Source organism: Brassica napus (genome assembly GCF_020379485.1).
Source record: "Brassica napus cultivar Da-Ae chromosome C5 unlocalized genomic scaffold, Da-Ae chrC05_Random_20, whole genome shotgun sequence".
NCBI classification, from domain to species: domain Eukaryota; kingdom Viridiplantae; phylum Streptophyta; class Magnoliopsida; order Brassicales; family Brassicaceae; genus Brassica; species Brassica napus.
Window position 1 is genome coordinate 13,410 of NW_026014272.1, and position 5,480 is coordinate 18,889.

The 5,480-nt window shown below is 39.2% G+C and overlaps 1 pseudogene; it reads left to right on the plus strand.

The window, feature by feature from the left end:
- The first annotated feature begins 695 nt into the window (after nucleotides 1-695).
- Nucleotides 696-3,439, plus strand: LOC125594813 (annotated as a pseudogene).
- The last annotated feature ends 2,041 nt before the right edge of the window (nucleotides 3,440-5,480 follow it).

A 5,480-nucleotide genomic window follows, 5' to 3' on the forward strand; every position in this document is an offset into this window, starting at 1 on the left:
TTGACCAATTTAGATTGATTTAACTAATTTAGAACGGTTTAAACTGATTTAGATCGCATAAATCTGATTTTAAGAAATTATTTTGGATAGAACCGATTTCTCGCCTAGGCATCCAGATTTGTCGCAGGTGCCTATTCGCCTCCAAGACAATTTTTAGAATATTGAGAAACTATATATTACTATTAAAGCATCTCCAATGTATAATTATATTTTATTTTATAATAAAGTAGTCCTATTCTTTTATAAGAGATATAATAATTTCAAAACAAGATTGATTTTATTCTAATTATATTTCTTTTATTTAACATTTAATAAAAATATAAATAAACTATAATAGTTTTGGTTTAGGAGTCATTTTATATTGTACTCTAATTTTTTTGAAAAGATAGAATAGCATTTGAAGATAGTTTTAATTAAATTAAGAAGTTATTGTGGAAATGTTATAAGGATAAACTCCCATTTCAAAAAGGCTATAAATGTTAGTGATTCCAAAACTGTAATAAAACAGAAGAACACTTTTTTCAAAAAAAAAAAAAAAAAAAACAGAACACTATACACTACGTAAATAGTAATCGTAATGAGTAAAAGAGCATGACGTAATTATTACATCAACTTTACGTATAAAATTCTTCCCTCTCCCTATAAAACCCCAACGATACATATGAACTCATCAAGCAACCTTAAAACCTCATAAGCAAGAAACAAAAACCAAAAAATGGCGTCTGCGATTATAACAGACGCAAACGCGTTTCTCGTAGCGCTGCTATTACTATCTCTTTCTCACATTCCATTTTCATCTTCCACAATCCAACAAGACTTCGTGATGTGTTTGGTCGACAACTCCGACGCTTCGTTTCCGATGGACTCTTCGTTCTTCACTCGCGACCTAAACGCCTCTTCCTACAAAATGGCGTTAGAGACGTCCGCTCAGAACCTCCGTTACTTGATGCCTTCAAATCCGAAGCCTGAGTTTATTTTCGAGCCGCTTTACGAAACACACGTTCAAGCCGCCGTGGCTTGTGCCAAGAAGCTGCAGCTTCACTTGCGGTTAAGAAGCGGCGGTCATGACTATGAAGGCCTATCTTACGTCTCCGAGATGGAAACGGCGTTTGTGATCGTTGATTTGTCGAAGCTTAGGCACATCAACGTTGATTTGGAAAGTAACACCGCGTGGGTTCACGCTGGTGCTTCTATTGGAGAGGTTTATTACAGGTAAATACTTTTTTACTCCACGGATCTTTATGTATGTTTGGTCCTTTTTGATGAGAGAATCATTTGTTATTTTTTTTTAATTTATCTCGCCTTTATAACGATTTATATACTCCCGACCCTTCCTTCACTACGCCACAAAAAGTAGTATTAGCTACACTAGTTTAAAAAAACATAATGTTTATATATTTTGTTTACACAAAATTATTCCAATTTATTAAAAAGAAGGAACAGGACGGATTGTAAAAATATTTAATAACTTTTCTTACCTTATTAGTTTTTAAGAAAACTTTTAAAGCTACGGCTCGCGTTTCCTGCGTTGTCACTATCACACTCTATAAGTTAAGAAAAACGTTTTGAACTCGTGATTCTTTTTGGTATAAGATGCCAGAAAGAACCGAGCAGATCACATATATGCGGTTTGTCAAACATAAAATCCGGTTAACCAATTGAAATATTCCGAACTGTTACGTTATTTTTTTTACAGTTAAGGGACTGGTTTTATAACCACTCTTAAACCGAACCAATATATTGAAAACTGGAATATGGTTAAGCTATGATTATGACCCGATTATATAATCACTTTTTTTTCATCTTTTGATTATATAATCACTTTACTTTTCACTGTTTAAAGGATCCAAGAGAAAGCAAAGTCCATGGTTTTCCGGCGGGTTTATGCACCAGCCTTGGCATCGGCGGCCACATAATCGGCGGAGCATACGGTTCAATGATGCGTAAGTTCGGACTCGGAGCTGATAACGTCCTCGACGCCAGAATCGTTGACGCAGACGGCAAAATCTTGAACCGCGCGGCGATGGGAGAAGATGTTTTCTGGGCAATTCGCGGTGGCGGTGGAGGAAGCTTCGGTGTCATTCTTGCTTGGAAAATAAAGCTCGTTCCTGTGCCTGAGACAGTGACGGTGTTCACTGTCACGAAGACGTTAGAGCAAGACGGAACTAGGATCTTGTACAAGTGGCAACAAGTCGCCGACAAGCTCGACGAAGATCTCTTTATCCGCGCGATCATTCAGCCGGCGAGCAAGACCCCTAAGAGCAAAGAAAGAACTATCTCAGTTTCGTACCAGGCCAGTTTCTTGGTGACGCTAATAGGCTGATGCAGGTAACGTGATGGGTTTATATTGTAATATTATGAAATTTAATCGAGAAATTCCCCCATTTTTTTGTTTTTGTCACAAAATAGACTTAAAAACATTTTTTTAGTTTTTGTCAGAAAAATAGCTTTAAAAAAATGACTAAAATAAGTTTTATTAACCCTAGGTTTAATTGATCTAGACTTATGATTTAGAGTTAAGATCTTTGGGATAAGGTTTCAAACTTTAAAAAAATAAAAAATTAAAAAAAAAAAAAAGTTAAAAAAAAAAGGCTATTTTGGTCATTTTATTTCTTGAATGTTATTTTTGTAACAAAAACTTAAAAATAGATTCGCCCAATTTAATTTGGGTTATAAGTATATTACGAATTTAGGAAAGAAGTTTGAATATGACAATTTCAAGTTTTCAACCCTGGTTTTTTGACAGGTGAGCAGAGGAGTTTTCCACAGCTTGGACTAATGAAGAAAGATTGTGTAGAGACAAGCTGGATCAAGTCACTGATGTACATTGCTGGTTTCCCGAGCACCGCGCCACCGGAAGCTCTACTTGATGGAAAATCCTTGTTCAAGAATTACTTCAAAGCCAAGTCAGACTATGTGGAGGAGCCAATTCCAATAGAAGGACTAGAAGGGCTATGGAAAAAGCTTCTAGAAGAGGATTCACCATTGACTATCTGGAATCCTTACGGAGGAATGATGGCGAAAATCCCTGAGACAGAGACACCTTTCCCACATAGGAGTGGGACTTTGTTCAAGATCCAATGGCTGACTTTGTGGCAAGACGGGAAGCGAGCGAGGCCAAGCATATGGACTGGATGAGGGATATGTATAGTTACATGGAGCAGTATGTGTCGAAAAGCCCTAGAGCCGCATATGTGAACTATAGAGATCTTGATTTGGGGATGAATGGTAAGGGAGTGATGCAAGAGAATGGGGGAATAAATACTTCAAGGGAAACTTTGAGAGGTTGGTGAAGATTAAAGCTAAGTTCGATCCTGAGAATTTCTTCAGACATGAACAAAGTATTCCTACAGGACTTGAGTGAAATTATTGAGTTAAAAGAATAATAAGAGTGTGTGGTTTGGGATTGTTTTAGGAAATACTTTTGTTACTTGTGTCTTTTGTGTCTAGAACATGGTCAACACCCTCAAAAAAAAAAAAAAAAAAAATTGTGAACTCATTTCTAATCCAAACTCGTTATAAAATCTATTTCCTTATCTTTTTTTTTCTCGACATCTAATTCCTTATCTAATCTAATTAACTAAACGGAACGCTATATGGAAACGATAAGAACAACTTATAATATCAACACATCGACTTAATCAGTTAGTCATCAACAAACGACAACCAGGTTCCTAGTCCTCAATGGTTTAATATTAAATCTATGTATAAATAGCTAAAATTCCCTAATGTAGACCACATATAGTTAGAGAACCTACATGCATGGAAGCTTATGCTCATCTCCTGACTTCTTGTCCACATGAAAAGCGAGGAGCAAGAGCCTAACAAAGACGAGTCTAAAGACCGTCCAAGTCTCAAAGATCTCCCCATTGATCTAACAACGGAGATTCTCACTAGATTGACCTCATAAAATCTCTTCTAACATTCCACCTGTTTCGAAGACATGGTGTTCCATTATCTGAAACAAAAATTTCATCACTTCTTACATCTTGAATTAACCAATCGATCGTTTAAAATTTACAAAAATTGTCCAAGCGGTCTAGCATGGTAAAGGAAAAACTTGGGATACGATATAAATCCGTATGACCTAGATTTGATTTCTGTGAGGAATTAAGTTGTCATTTTCTTGGTCAGGCAAAATGGGATCTTGTTTAGGCCTCATTTAACTTTGTTATAACTATTACTGATGTTCTGTTTCCGCATTCATAGATTAATAAAAAGTTGTCACAAAATACAAAACCAGCTTTTGTTTCTCTTAACAGGCATGTGGGGATCTTTTCTATCGAGTCATTAGCCAATGTTTTCTCTGGGAAAGCTTGTACTTTTAAAGATTAGCTTCATCCCATCAATCAACAAGAGGAATTTAAATCAATACGAAGTACAAAGTCGGTTAATTATTGACGTGAGATATTTGGTTATGCTTGAAGTCAACCTTAATTTCGTACACATACGGCTACGAACAAAAGATAAGAAAGTGGGCAGCTGAGTTGGGTCTTATTAAAAGCCCTTCAACGCTCCCAGGCACGACTTACGAAGCAGCCGCCAGATCGAAGATTTCAACATGAGCCTCTGCCTCCGGTGTTCCTCCTCCGCCCCGCTCCACTTCTGACCGCCGCAACTCCACTCTCTCCGGTCTATCCGTTACTTCACTCCGGCCTTTCCGTCACTTCACTCCGGCGTCTCTTCTCTGTTTGGCTCCATGCTGTCTGAAGGTGTGACTCTGCTCAAGCTACTACCCTCGAGTCAGGTAGATTCAGCAGAACAACGGTTCATTCTAGGTGAGAGGACCTTGTCGGGGAACCTCGTCGCTCCTCCTCCTCGTTCCCCAGAGCCACCAGACCCACCGGTCCCGCCAGATCTACTCCATTCACCTCTGAATCGAACCAGTACGCATCCCTATCGTCCCTTCAGATCCATGAACACGCAGCTTGATCGTTACGTGCCAAACCTAGCCTTAAGGGCCGGGTCTCCACCTCTGCAAGATTGGTGTAGTAATGTGGAGATTTTGGTTGAAGAAAACGTCTCCAGGCTGGTCTCTCTCCAATACTAGCAAATCAAAGCTTTGAGGACTGGCTTTTGATTGTTAAAGTATGGGTGGTGATTTGCTTCGGGGATGTTCAGCCCTTCCTCTTCACCTCCTGGTCTTTCAACCCGCTTCATCTACGAGATCCGACGACATCGTGGCGTTGAGGCAAAGCTAAACCAGATCTGCCTTGCCGGTAGAGTCTACTGCTCCACCGTACTTGCTGCTCCCTGCTTCTCCACCGCCGTTCATGTTGACCTCCTCCCCACCGGTAATGATATACCACCACCGCCTCTATCTCACTTCGACGAAGTATACCTGTATCCATCTCCATTATGTGTGCCCTGCAACAACGATTCTCCCTTGTGCTCTGCACTACAACGACGAGTCCCACCGGACGTGGAGAGTTTGATTTATCATCGCTCTCTGGTGAGACTGGCGCGACATACCTCTCAGC